Consider the following 16,044-nt stretch of genomic DNA (forward strand, 5'->3'; position numbering starts at 1 on the left):
GAATACTTAAGACACTGTCCCCATTTGGACATAGCGTATCGTATGAGAGCATAACTGGCATCAGATGATCTCAGGAGACCTTTGGAACAATGTCTTCCGTAAAGGTCAGTGTGTGATGATCCTTTGGGCATTCCGTTTATACCCAGTGAAAACTACTACTTATTGGAGACGCGTATTTGATTCAAGGTACTTTATACACAATGAACTGGAAAAACAAATCAAGATTCTTATTTTGTTATCAGATATGCACAATCCCATCTTTTCAAATACCGTCAACTATTCAATTTAAGTGAACAAACCTCCGGCTGTTACGGCACTTAACTTGTGGCACCACTCTTACTGTCGGCGAGAGACAAAACAACCACAGCTGAGATGACAGACCTTTTGGCATCTCTCCTTCTCCTATCCACTGTGATGTTTCGTAAAACATTTTAACATGATTACAATTCAACACTGTCGTGTCACTAAAGACGAGGGTGAGACAAATGACAGTCTGCACCAATTTGACCAGTTTTGACACATGCAAAGACCTTCAGATATCCTCCACAACACCCTCTTAGCAAATCCCATTCATCATACCATGCATCGTTAGAGGACAGGCTTACAATTGTAACCAAAATGATTTATGAATATAATTAGCTTATGTTGCACAGGTTCTAGACAACGCTGTTAATACTATTAGTTCCCATATAAACAGTGACACAACAAGTAAGGATGCTGAAGTGAGAAGGGGCAGACGTACATGACCAAATAAAGAAAAAGTACACGTCCCAAAAGGGTGGGCTGCTTCTGCTCAGTGAACACAAATCTCTCTATAAAAGAAGCCATCTATGACCACCCTTGGACTGACTGAAGGCCACCCAGCAAAGGTGAGTAAGTGCCACAGCTTTCACAACGATTTACTAGTGACCAGAGAGATGCTTATTTGCTCCTTTAGAGATACATTCTTGTCTGGTTTACTTATGGAAAAAACTCTTGCAATCACAGATGACTCATTTTGTACTAGCTTCAGTTGTGTATATTTACATTTTACACGTTTGTCATTTAGCAGACGCTCTTTTGCAGAGTGACTTACAGTTAGTGCATTCATCTAAAGATAGCTAGGTGAGACAACAACACATCACAATCATATCAGGTACATTTTCCGTCCACAAAGTACTTATCAGCAAAGTCAGTGCTCGTAGGGAAAGACAAGTGCTTTAAATTACATATATAATAACGTTATGGAAACTGACAAAACTCTTTCTTTTCAAGTATCGACATCTTACCAACCTGGTCCCAGCAACATCCTACGAACTTGGGCAAAAAAAAGAGGTACATTGTGTTCACTGTATCTGGCATGTACAATGTTAGTATGGGGAAACACTGACTGGGGAGCACTTCAATTGTTTAATACAAAATATAGCCTTTACCAAGATAAGTCAAAGGAAGATGCTTAACTCGATATTATTGATACAATTGTATAAAGAGTTAATTACATTTAGTAAAGGTTTTCAGAGAAATAAGTGTAAGTAAGAACATGGGACATTATCACCAAGATCTAAAAAATCATTCAGATTCTTGTTTGTGGAAGATAATGATTAGCATTGGTATTTGTCATTGTAGATAAAGCAACTCTGTCTTTTCTTGGCAGAGGGTAATCATGAGCACGGACGCAGAGATGGCGGCATTTGGCCCGGCGGCCATCTACCTCCGAAAGCCGGAAAGAGAGAGGATTGCAGCCCAGGCCGCTCCCTTTGATGCCAAATCAGCTTTCTTTGTGGTTGAGCCCAAAGAGATGTACCTCAAAGGGGTTCTCCAGAGTAGAGAGGGTGGAAAAGCCACTGTCAAAACACTGTGTAACAAAGTAAGTAGACGTCAACAACAGTGAGAATTCTGTAGGACGGAAAATAGGACAGTGAAAAATATTTTATTGACATATTCTAATGCGGTGATGGCTATGCTGTTTTCGAAGCTCTAAACTGTGATATGAGTTCATTAAAACCATCATCTAATTGTTTGAGTAACCAGTCATTTACAAAATGTTATTCCTGTCATAGGTTCTCACTGTGAAGGAGGATGATATCCACCCCATGAACCCTCCAAAGTACGATAAAATTGAGGACATGGCCATGATGACCCACCTCAATGAGGCCACGGTGTTGTATAACCTCAAAGAGCGTTACGCAGCATGGATGATCTACGTGAGCTTAAATGAAAGATAATCTAGCGGTCAAGACATGAATCAATGGAGAGTTGAAATGCTAACAAACATTATTCCCTTCTATTACAGACCTACTCTGGGCTGTTCTGCGTCACTGTGAACCCCTACAAGTGGCTCCCAGTGTACGACTCTGTAGTTGTGAATGCTTACAGAGGCAAAAAGAGAATTGAAGCCCCACCCCACATCTTCTCCATCTCTGATAATGCCTATCAGTTCATGCTCACTGGTACACAAATACCCATGCTACTAAAATGACTTAATGTACAGAATTGCACAATATGTTTGTAACTTATTCACACATGCCTTTCCGTTTTCAGACCATGAGAACCAGTCAATTCTGATCACGTAAGTCCAAATCAATGAGAAAATGAGGGTAAGATTATGGTTAAAAAACACAATCAACTTGCTCACTGATGGATGTTCAGTAAGGAATATTGCGGTTTAGTAAAAAAAAAGAAAGTATGTGAGATTATTGAAAAGAAGAATGATAGGAGTTTAACTAATCTCTGTCTACCCACAGTGGAGAATCTGGTGCAGGAAAGACTGTGAACACCAAACGTGTCATCCAGTACTTTGCGACAATCGCATCGCAGTGGCTGGGGGAAAGAAGGAACAAACAGGGGCTGCTACTTCTGGGAAAATAAAGGTCAGAAACATTACTGTAGCCTAACATATCTAGTATAAAGGGGTTGTATGCATCAAAGATCCAGTATGTATGCATCATCAAAACATGACTAAATGTGATGACATCTCTAGGGGTCGCTAGAGGATCAAATCATTGCAGCCAACCCCCTACTGGAGGCTTATGGTAATGCCAAGACTGTGAGAAATGACAACTCCTCACGCTTTGTAAGTATAAAAGAAATGCATTTTTGAATTTGTGAGCTTTCTTGGTTTCGAAGGGTTGTATACTGATGGATATCTGATGAACCTTTTAGGGTAAGTTCATCAGAATCCATTTTGGAACAACTGGAAAGTTGGCCTCTGCTGATATTGAAACATGTAAGTGCTTCATGATCAGTGTATCTTTATCCAGTTGTGATTGACAAGTGTAAAAGACTCCTGCTCATACAAACACATATGCTACAGATCTGCTGGAGAAGTCTAGAGTGACATTCCAGCTGTCCGCTGAGAGAAGCTACCACATCTTCTATCAGCTCATGACTGGACACCAGCCACAATTGCTGGGTGAGAGACAAATACAGAAATATGACATGGAATAAATAAGGTCAACAGTAAATACATTATACATTCGTAATAGTAACTGTGCAAAATAGTTTTTTCTAATTATTGTATTCATTATTGTATTCCAGAGGCACTTCTGATCACCACCAACCCCTATGACTATCCCATAATCAGTCACGGTGAAATCGCTGTCAAGAGTATTGATGATACAGAAGAGTTCATCGCCACCGATGTAAGTTTTTTTTTAAACTACAAATGTAGGAAAAACATCATTGCATGATGTAACAGAATATTAGAAGCCAACGTTTCTCTAAAAAACATGAACATGTCTAAAAAGTAGATAAAAAGCAACTTGTATAATGACTGTATGCCTTCGAAAACACATGTTAACTGATATCGTAGCTTATATTTTAATAAAGCATGACAGTCAGTTACATTGCATTCCATCAAGATTCCCTAAAACTTTTCCAGAGAACATTTTAACAATCTGTATCATTGTGTTACTGAAAACATGAATCAAACATTTCTTAAAATCTCCATAGACGGCCATTGACATTTTAGGCTTCACTGCTGAGGAGAAGATTGGCATCTACAAGCTGACTGGTTCTGTGATGCATCATGGGGCAATGAAGTTCAAGCAGAAGCAGCGTGAGGAGCAGGCCGAGCCTGATGGCACTGAGGGTAAATATCAGAATAAAATTAGAAAATTCAATGGACAACTAACCTACCTTATCTCTTGCCATATCAACTGTACTCAACTGTTGGAAGCCTTTGAAATGGTCACGGTTCATTTTCTAGGTTCTTCCAGCCCAATTTAAATAGCCTAATTTACAGGTTTAAGCAATGTATCTAAAAAAGAATGTTTAAAGAGCATAACATTTTCTCTCCTAACCAGAGGCTGATAAAATCTCCTACCTCATGGGCCTGAACTCCGCTGACTTGCTCAAAGCTCTGTGCTACCCCAGAGTGAAGGTCGGGAATGAGATGGTGACCAAGGGGCAGACTGTACCACAGGTAGAATCTTTTAGACTCTTCTCAATTATTGTTCACAAGGGAGATTTGCAAAAAGTAAAAAGAACGTGAATTTTATGCAGGATAAAAACAAACATGTTTTTTTCTGTAGGTGAACAATTCAACTATGGCCCTCTGTAAATCAGTCTATGAGAAAATGTTCTTGTGGATGGTCGTCCGTATCAATGAGATGTTAGACACAAAGCAGGCCAGACAATTCTTCATTGGTGTGCTGGACATCGCTGGATTTGAAATCTTTGATGTGAGTATTTGTATACCGTAAATTCAGCATGTTGCTGTTCAGCTTATCCTGCTGCTTGAAAACAATTTAACCAAGAGTAGACATTATGCCTGTACAATATCTACTGATCAAAATATGAACTAGCAGTCATGTTGGGTAACTCTTGACTTTCAACGTTTCTGTATTTAAACATTAGTACAACAGCTTGGAGCAACTTTGCATCAACTTCACCAATGAGAAACTGCAACAGTTCTTCAACCACCACATGTTTGTACTGGAGCAAGAGGAGTACAAGAAAGAGGGAATTGAATGGGAGTTCATTGACTTTGGGATGGACTTGGCTGCCTGCATTGAGCTTATTGAGAAGGTAGGTGAAATCTTAAGAAAGCAGACAATACAATGAAAGGCATGTCTGCTTAACAGTTTAATATTTCACATCTTGTCACCCACAGCCAATGGGCATCTTCTCCATCCTTGAAGAGGAGTGCATGTTCCCCAAGGCTTCAGACACTACCTTCAAGAGCAAGCTGTATGACCAGCATATTGGTAAAACCAAAGCGTTTGAGAAGCCTAAACCTGGGAAGGGCAAGGCGGAGGCCCACTTTGCCCTGGTGCACTATGCCGGTACTGTGGACTACAATGTCACAGGTTGGCTGGACAAGAACAAGGACCCCCTGAATGACTCCGTTGTGCAACTGTACCAGAAGTCCTCAGTCAAACTGTTGGCTATGCTGTATGTAGGAGCAGCAGCTTCACAAGCAGACGGTACATCCCATATTATCTAGAATTGCTCATACTACAAGATGAGACTATATCTACCCCTTCCCTTGTTATATAGTTTATGATTATAAAAGCATTGCGGTTGAAGTGGTCATTTGAGTTAAACTGATGGCATTGGTATTACTGGAAATCTCAGTACACTGGATTTATTTATGATTATATATACAGTATTATTTAATGACCCACTGTATATAATGTACATTTGTGAGTCAATATTAGTGTTCAGTCAGTGAAATCATGTAAAAGTCTAATTGTAATATAACTGGCCTAACACATTTGTAAACAGATGCAGCACGAGGAGGAGGAGGCAAGAAGAAGAAGGGTGGTTCCTTCCAGACTGTGTCTGCTCTGTTCAGGGTATCTAAATGTATATTATCCTTTATTATGATGATGCACTACAGTGCAATACTTTGTCAAATGAACATTTTGGGGGCTAGTTGGTCATTATCATCTTGTATTTCATTTGTTTGGTTATGATAAGGTAAAACAGGTGTACTGTATAACATCTCTTTAAGTTGTTCATAGTTGATATTCTTTAAACTCCATAGGTATATTTCATTAATTGAAATGACTGGACATCTTACAGAATGTGGCTTGAAATGTAAAAGTGTCAAACACAACTTTGTTTATTATAGAATCTCACAACTCACACATTCTCCAATCCCACAGGAGAATTTGGGCAAGCTGATGACCAACTTGAGGAGTACCCATCCTCACTTTGTGCGCTGTTTGATTCCCAATGAATCAAAGACACCAGGTCTGGGCTCATTGTCAAGTATTTTAATACACATTTATAAAGATTCTGAGAAAATAAGGCTCCTTTGTTGTACTGGTTAACTTAGGACAGTCGTAGAACATGCTACTTTCTTGCCGTTAGGTCTGATGGAGAACTTCCTGGTCATCCACCAGCTGAGGTGTAATGGTGTACTGGAAGGCATCAGAATCTGCAGAAAGGGCTTCCCCAGCAGAATCCAATATGGTGACTTCAAGCAGAGGTAATTCATGTTCATTAAGGGAAAATGCCAACAAGATTTTCAAGTACTTCTTTCATAGACATGATCACATCAAATACACATTTATTTGGTGATGTATTTTTTTACATCTCCTTTAATCATCATTTCAGATACAAAGTATTGAATGCAAGTGTCATCCCTGATGGACAATTTATTGACAACAAGAAGGCTTCAGAGAAGCTCCTGGGATCAATAGATGTGGACAAGAGTCAGTACAAGTTTGGGCACACCAAGGTAGCGCAATAGACAGCACCATCACTTTTCCCACCAAAAAAAAAAAAAAAAAAAACGTTGAGCTCCATCAAAAAAAAACAACAACTAGTTCTTTATTTTCTATAAATATAATCAAGATACATATTCCTATAGGTGTTCTTCAAAGCTGGTCTGTTGGGTACTCTGGAGGAGATGCGAGATGAGAAACTGGTTACTCTGGTGACCATGACTCAGGCCCTGTGCAGAGGTTACGTCATGAGGAAAGAGTTTGTCAAGATGATGGCGAGACGGTAGCTACACTACACATTTTAAAGAGTACATGTTATTGAGCCAGTGAAGAGAATCCCCCCCCCCAAAAAAAACTATTTATTTTATGATTATTATTTACAGAGAAGCAATTTACTCCATCCAATACAACATCCGCTCATTTATGAACGTGAAACACTGGCCATGGATGAAGCTGTACTTCAAGATCAAGCCTCTTTTAAAATCAGCAGAAACTGAAAAAGAGATGGCTGCAATGAAGGAAAACTTTGAGAAAATGAAGGAGGATCTGGCCAAGGCGTTGGCCAAGATAAAAGGGCTTGAGGAGAAGATAGTTTCTCTGTTGCAGGAAAATAATGATCTGCAGCTACAGATAGCAGCGGTAAGTTAATAAATTGCCTGTTTAATACAATTCTTGTTCACATCATTTTATTGGCCTTTGACTTCCAGTGTTGTTGCCTCATTTATGTTGTGCCTGTTGTAGGAAGAAAATACTCTCTGTGATACTGAGGAAAGATGTGAGGGACTCATCAAGAGTAAGATCCAGATGGAAGCCAAACTCAAAGAGACATTTGAGCGGCTGGAGGATGAGGAGGAGCTCAATGCTGAACTGACTGCCAAGAAAAGGAAACTGGAGGACGAGTGCTCTGAACTAAAGAAAGACATTGATGACTTGGAGCTCACCTTGGCCAAAGTGGAAAAGGAGAAACATGCCACTGAAAATAAGGTTTACCATTTATTATAAGCCATGAATTTTTGCATTCATTTTAAATGTAAAAGACAGAGCATTGATGATTTGAGATTCAATGATTCAATTTAGGTTAAAAACCTGACAGAGGAGATGTCTTCTCAAGATGAGAGCCTTATCAAGTTGACGAAGGAGAAGAAAGCCCTCCAAGAGGCGCACCAGCAAGTCCTTGATGATCTCCAGGCTGAGGAAGACAAAGTCAACAATCTGACCAAAGCCAAGACCAAGCTTGAACAGCAAGTTGATGATGTAAGAGATGTGACAACCGTAAAACAGCTTAATATGACCATCACAGGAAATACAATAAATGAACAGTTAACCAAATATTGTGAAACTGTTCTTGTGTGGTCTAGTTGGAGGGTTCCCTTGAGCAAGAAAAGAAGGTCCGCATGGACCTTGAGAGAGCCAAGAGGAAGCTTGAAGGAGATCTGAAACTGGCCCTGGAGTCCTTGATGGACCTGGAGAATGACAAGCAGCAGTCTGATGAGAAGATCAAGAAGTACATTTAAAATATAAACAGTTGTTGAACCATTCTCTCAGAACTGATCACCTGAAACATCTTTTAATATATATGTTTTATTTCAAACAGGAAGGACTTTGAGACAAGCCAACTTCTCAGCACAATTGAAGATGAACAGGCATTGGGTGCTCAGCTTCAGAAGAAAATCAAAGAACTCCAGGTGAACTGTCGGTTCAACATACCACACTGAATAAGATTCATGGGATAGATTCACTATCTTCCGAATGGCATGTTTTAAGCAAATAAACATTTAAATACATTATATATTTCAGGCCCGTATTGAAGAGCTGGAAGAGGAGATTGAGGCTGAACGTGCTGCACGGGCCAAGGTTGAGAAGCAGAGGTCTGATCTCTCCAGGGAACTTGAGGAGATCAGTGAGAGGCTTGAAGAAGCTGGAGGTGCAACATCTGTCCAGATTGAGATGAGCAAGAAGCGTGAGGCTGAGTTCCAGAAGCTGCGTCGTGATCTTGAAGAGTCCACCCTGCAGCATGAGGCCACGGCTGCTGCACTCCGTAGGAAGCAGGCCGACACTGTGGCAGAACTGGGAGAACAAATAGACAACCTCCAGCGTGTCAAGCAGAAGCTGGAGAAGGAGAAGAGTGAATTCAAAATGGAGAGTGATGACCTCTCCAGCAACATGGAAGCTATCGCCAAGGCAAAGGTGGGAGATGATGTAGTTGCCAGAATATATATATAAAAAATACATAAATACACTTGTCAAAAAGCATGAAAAATTGCTCGATAACCTGTTGAACATTGTTTATAGGGTAATCTAGAGAAAATGTGCCGAAGCCTTGAGGATCAACTGAGTGAATTGAAGACAAAGAATGATGGGCATGTCCGCCAACTTAATGACATAAATGTTCAGAGAGCAAGGCTTCTGACTGAGAATGGTGAGTTTAAAATGAAAAGATTGTATTTCTGTTTGTTTTCCATAATACCAAAAAAGCTAACTTCCAACTTTCTCTGTCTCGATCAGGTGAACTTGGTCGTCAGATGGAGGAGAAAGAATCTCTTGTTTCCCAGTTGACCAGGGCCAAGCAGACTTTCACACAGCAGATTGAGGATGTCAAAAGGCAGATTGAAGAGGAAGTGAAGGTTCAATGCCATCTTCTACTATACTGCATTTTTGTGATTCATATAAATGTTATATTTGGCTTAAGTGCTCAATTTGACTCCCCCCCCCCCCCGTACTGTTGACCATTAGGCCAAAAATGCCCTAGCCCATGGTCTGCAGTCAGCCCGCCATGACTGTGATCTGCTTCGGGAGCAGTATGAGGAGGAGCAGGAGGCCAAGGCTGAACTGCAGCGGGCATTGTCCAAGGCCAACAGTGAGGTGGCTCAGTGGAGATCCAGATATGAAATTGATGCCATTCAGCGCACTGAGGAGCTTGAGGATGCCAAGTAATTGAAAAACATTCTACCACTCTTCATACTCACCAAAGTACCTACAATAGCTAAAATCTGAGTTTTTTTCTTTTGACAGGAAAAAGCTTACCCAGCGTCTGCAAGATGCACAGGAGGCTGTTGAAGCAACAAACGCCAAGTGTGCTTCTCTGGAGAAGACCAAGCAGAGACTCCTGGGTGAAGTGGAGGATCTCATGATTGATGTGGAGCGAGCTAATGCTTCAGCTGCCCAGCTTGACAAGAAGCAGAGGAACTTTGACAAGGTAATGTTTTGACAAAGATGTGAATGAAATACAGTAAAATCTATGCATTTAATCTTGTGTATTAATTTACTTAACTGTTTTCCCAGGTTCTGACCGAGTGGAAGCAGAAGTATGAGGAGGGCCAAGCAGAGCTAGAGGGGTCTCTGAAAGAGGCCCGCTCTCTCAGCACCGAGCTGTTCAAGATGAAGAACTCCTATGAAGAATGTTTGGACCACCTGGAGACACTGAAGAGGGAGAACAAGAACCTGCAACGTATGGGGAAATAAAAATAACGACAACAAAACATGTCAGTGCACCGTTCATGCTGTGTGGATACAAATCTACAATGTTGTTAATTTACCTCCCCTTTTCATTTCAATAGATGAGATCTCTGACCTGACGGAACTGGTCAGTGAGTCTGGAAAGAGCATCCATGAGCTGGATAAGGCAAAGAAGACAGTGGAGAATGAGAAGGCAGAAATCCAGGCTGCGCTAGAGGAAGCAGAGGTAGACCCCACAAGAGTTGTTATGTCAACAAAGTCATCATGATGATATACATGTCATACCTAGATCCCTACATTACTTTGGTCATTGTTCAATTCTATTATTTAGGGCACACTGGAACATGAAGAATCCAAGATTCTTCGTATACAGCTGGAGCTCAACCAGATCAAAGGTGAAGTTGACAGGAGGCTGGCAGAGAAGGATGAGGAGACAGAGCAAATCAAGAGGAACAGCCAGAGGATGATGGACTCCATGCAGAGCACTCTGGACTCTGAGATCAGAAGCAGGAATGATGCCATGAGAGTCAAGAAGAAGATGGAGGGAGACCTCAATGAGATGGAGATTCAGCTGAGCCATGCCAACCGCCAGGCTGCTGAAGCCCAGAAACAGCTGAGGAACGTCCAGGGAGCACTCAAGGTATATATACTTTATTTTTGTATGGAGTCCCAAATGAATTGTTCTTTCTCTTTTAGATTATGTTAGAATACATTTTCCTCTAAACCTCAGGATGCCCAACTGCAACTTGATGACGCCATCCGCGTCGCAGATGACATGAAGGAACAAGTAGCCATGGTGGAGCGCAGGAATAACCTGATGATGGCTGAGATTGAGGAACTGAGGGCTGCCCTGGAGCAGACAGAGAGAGGCCGCAAAGTGGCCGAACAGGAGCTGGTTGATGCCAGTGAGCGTGTTGGACTGCTGCACTCTCAGGTACATATAAAATATGAACTTTCTCTCAGTTACAAATCGGGAGAGGTACAATCAAGTTTTGGCATGTGATTAAATGCCCCCCATTCATTCAGAATACCAGCCTCATCAATACTAAGAAGAAGCTGGAGGTTGACCTTAATCAGGTCCAAGGTGAAATGGAAGACACTGTCCAGGAGGCAAGAAACGCAGAAGAGAAGGCCAAGAAGGCTATTACTGATGTGAGTTTCATTTTCTTCCTTCTGTATCTATTTTGTTCAGATCCATTAGAATTGTCTTGAGTAATAATTTCAATATCTCAGAATGAAATCAAAATGAGTTTGGACATTTAAATTTACATACACAATCAGCAAGTATTACATACTTGACCCTTTACAAGTACTGCAGAAGTGTTCATATAATCAATGTACACAACATGTTATTCCAGGCTGCCATGATGGCTGAGGAGCTGAAGAAGGAGCAGGACACCAGCTCTCACCTGGAGAGGATGAAGAAGAACCTGGAGGTCACAGTGAAGGACCTGCAGCACCGTCTGGATGAGGCTGAGAATCTGGCCATGAAGGGCGGAAAGAAGCAACTCCAGAAACTGGAGGCTAGGGTATGTACTATACATTACAGCATATACGGATCTAGAGCAAGTTACATTATATATGAAACCTTAACTGATAAAAAAATGGAACTCCTATATGTAAGGTCCGTGACCTGGAGAGTGAAGTTGATGCTGAACAGAAACGTGGAGCTGAAGCTATTAAAGGTGTTCGTAAATATGAGAGGAGAGTCAAGGAGCTCACCTACCAGGTACAACCATGAATCTTGATAATAAAAAAACAAGATATTGTATACTGCACTGGACCATTTGAAATCGAAATGTCAATCTCTTGTAAACTGTGCAGACCGAAGAGGACAATAAAAATGTGAGCAGGCTGCAAGATCTGGTGGACAGGCTTCAGTTAAAAATGAAGGCCTACAAGAGAGCGGCTGAGGATGCTGTGAGTATGATACTCAATGACAGATATTTAAAGTAAAGGTGACATAATAAAAAACAGAATTTTGCTACTTATTTCAAAATGTTCAAACAAATGAATAACTAACTATATGTTACGTACTTATACGTACTTGTTTCAAGGAATCCTTAATCAATCAAGTTTGGTATTAGGTAATAATAATGTAACAGAGGAAGTTGTTACTAATTAAAGCAGACTGTAGATAAAGTAAAGTAGTGATCCTGTGCGGCTCAGTCGGTAGACCATGTCACTCGCAATGCGAAGGGTCGTGGGTTTGAATCTTCTGGGGCCACATTTTACATATGGGTGGCCCCAGAAGATTCAAACCTACGACCCTTCGCGTTGCGAGCGACATGGTCTATTACCTAATAGCAAACTTAATTTATAGATTGACTGTTAATTGCTTTGGATTAAAGCATCTGCGCAAAGGCATATATTATAATATTATAAATAGGCCGAGTAAATAATGATGGAAAAAGAGATGGAGATGGAAAAGATCCAAAAGATGGAAATCTATTTTGTACATATAAAATCGTATCTAAGGTACAGCTTGCAGTAAAAACAGAAGCACAATATAAAATGGGATATGTAAAAGAATCAAGTTTACTGAGACCTTTTACCGTGTAGTTGGTTTCTGTTGTACTTTTGGTACGATCATTACTTCTTTATTTATAAGATTTTGATGATGATGATGATAAGGTAAACAATTCATAAGAAGTTTGAACTTTGCATGTTTTGCCAAATAAAATGCAGCATCATTGTTCAAATGTGTATTTGCGAATCCTACAGGAGGAGCAGTCCAACATTCACCTGTCCAGGTACAGGAAGGTGCAGCATGAGCTGGAGGAAGCTCAGGAGCGTGCCGACATCTCTGAGTCCCAGGTCAACAAGTTGAGAGCCAAGAGCCGTGAAATTGGTAGCAAGGTACGAATACATTTAACGACAGTTTGTTAACAAAGAATTTGTGGAGTGGTTGAAAAACGAGTTTTAATGACTCCAACCTAAGTGTATGTTACTTCCGACTTCAACTGTATACTGTAATACATTGCAATGCAGCAAATGGTTAATATATAAGCTATAGAAATCCCATTATGGTAAAGTATAAGCAAGATGTTTTTTAAAATTCTTTTCACATTCTTTTCCAGGGGAATGTGGCTGAAGAGTGAGGGACGAAGTCCAGATGAGACACATTATCAACAGGTCATACAATATGATTTTTGGGTCAAATGTTCTCATGAATCAAAAATAAATCTGCAAACCATATCCATACCGTGTCAATTGTTTTCATAATTTCTCATTGAAATGAATTGTGTCACACAAACACCTTCTTCCTCGGATATCACTGATTGAACCACTAATGCATGCCTGATGATGTCGTATTCCTCCTAAACATCGTCACACAGTTACATTAGTCAGTGCATTATCACCGCTCCTGCTGCTGTATTGACATTTGATGAATAAAACTGTAGCTATTATTGTTTTGACTTCTTGTAATTTAGCTCCACATGTATAAATTCAGCATTTGTCTTTTCATATACAGTATAACAGCCTGTGAACAACAGACCACCTGGTGTCCCTTTCAGCGTATAGCTGAGCTATGCCAATATGGGGTCCTTATCAGTGCTTTGACAAAACGGGTATTCCTTTGTTTTCCCACAAATATTCTGTCAAAATATCAGACATCTGTAGGTCTGGGGGGGGGGGGAGTCATTTCTCCTCTAAAACCTCAAGATAATTCGGATGTATTTTACTGCCCCCTTATTTTAACGGCACAACCTATCATTCAGGAAAATATGCTCACATGAGGTTGGTTGAAGTGGCTATTGCACCTATCTGATGGTGAAAACTACGAGGAGGTAAGACACTGAAGAAAGGCACTGGGAGATCCTCATCATACCACAACTTGCACTACAGTCTCATCGTCCACACCACATTCTTAGTGTTATACAGTATGCATGCCTGTGTGAGGCCAAGTGCAGATGCTGCAACAAATAACTGTTTCTGAAAGGAACTAACTTTGCCAACTTCATCCCATTGTTCTACTAAGTGTCATGTCAATTCCTTGGCCATGTTAAAAAAAATAGTTTGATAAGGTGTTTTACCAATTAATCATGCAGGCATTTTACCAAATGTTAGTCATACTGTACTCAGCGATCAAGGACATGCACTGTTTTTCTAATTTATCATGTAATTAATTAACTGGGAAGAAATGGTGCAACACATAAATCTATTTACTTACCACAAAGCATTGCAAAAATGTTTAGGCTACCTGCAAAACTTAAACAGATAGTTTTAATACGTATCTACTTGACACAAAATAAATCAAATCAAATCAAATCGAATTGTATTTGTCACATACACATGGTTAGCAGATGTTAATGCGAGTGTAGCGAAATGCTTGTGCTTCTAGTTCCGGCAATGCAGTGATAACCAACAAGTAATCTAACTAACAATTCCAAAACTACTGTCTTATACACAGTGTAAGGCGATAAGGAATATGTACATAAGGATATATGAATGAGTGATGGTACAGAGCAGCATACAGTAGATGGTATCGAGTACAGTATATACATATGAGATGAGTGTGTAGACAAAGTAAACAAAGTGGCATAGTTAAAGTGGCTAGTGATACATGTATTACATAAGGATGCAGTCGATGATGTAGAGTACAGTATATACATATGCATATGAGATGAATAATGTAGGGTAGGTAACATTATATAAGGTAGCATTGTTTAAAGTGGCTAGTGATATATTTACATCATTTCCCATCAATTCCCATTATTAAAGTGGCTGGAGTTGGGTCAGTGTCAATGACAGTGTGTTGGCAGCAGCCACTCAATGTTAGTGGTGGCTGTTTAACAGTCTGATGGCCTTGAGATAGAAGCTGTTTTTCAGTCTCTCGGTCCCAAATATACAAATGAAAGAGGTACAACATAAAAATGAACGTGTTTGCTCAAATTTGGACTCACAGTACCGTTGCCAAGGAGGGGCGAAATCACCACTGAAGAGAGTGAGCGAGACAGTTTTATACAAAAGGTTGTAGCGAAATAAGGCTTAAAACACTTGGTGACAAATATCTAGGCTGTGAGAGCATTGCTGAGCAGGCAGCTATGTTTGTATTCCATCCTAATCAGAACACAGTGGAGGGGAGGAGATCAATTATCACATTTTGATTGAATTTATTACCTATTTTATACTGTGCAAAGTCCTCAGAAGTGTTCCTCTTGACGCCATCTCTGAGTCTTTGCCTGTTTAATATCACCTTTCCACAAGGAAAGAATGACACCATATCATCTTATCCAACCCTTACTTCATATGGGGAACAAACACTTAAGGAAAGGTCAGCCGGCAAGGTTAGCCTTGTCCCCAGTTCATGTATCAGGTAAAAGTCGAGCAAAAGGGGGGTCATTAACTCCCTACAGTGCCTTCAGAAAGTATTCAGACCCCTTGACTTTGTCTACATTTCATTGTGTCACAGTCTGAATTGAAAATGGATTAAATTGAGATTGTTTGTCACTTGCCTACACACAATACCCCTTAATGTCAAACTGGAACGATGTTTTTGAAATGTTTACAAAACAAAACAAAAAAATATATATAGCTGAAATGTCAATTGAGTCAATAAGAGTCAATAAGTATTCAACCCCTTTATTAAGTTAATGAGTAAAATGTGTTTAACAAGTCACATGATAAGTTGCATGGACTCTCTGTATGCAATAATAGTGTTTAACATGATTGTTGAATGACTACCTCATCTTTATGCCACACGCATGCAATTATATGTAAGGTCCCTCAGTCGAGCAGTGAATTTACAGATTCAACTACAAAGACCAGGGAGGTTTTCCAATGCCTCACAAAGAAGGGCACCTATATGGGTAAAAAAAGAAGCAGATATTGAATATCCCTTTAAGGATGGTGAAGTTAATAATTACACTTTGGATGGTGTATCAATACACCCAGTCACTACAAAGACACAAGTGTCCTTCCTAATTCAGTT

General features: G+C 40.1%; 1 pseudogene; it reads left to right on the forward strand.

Annotated features, from left to right (window-relative positions):
• The first annotated feature begins 389 nt into the window (after positions 1-389).
• Positions 390-13,303, forward strand: LOC124003074 (annotated as a pseudogene).
• Positions 13,304-16,044: the final 2,741 nt, after the last annotated feature.

This window comes from Oncorhynchus gorbuscha, linkage group LG18, assembly GCF_021184085.1.
Source record: "Oncorhynchus gorbuscha isolate QuinsamMale2020 ecotype Even-year linkage group LG18, OgorEven_v1.0, whole genome shotgun sequence".
Taxonomy (NCBI): Eukaryota; Metazoa; Chordata; class Actinopteri; order Salmoniformes; family Salmonidae; genus Oncorhynchus; species Oncorhynchus gorbuscha.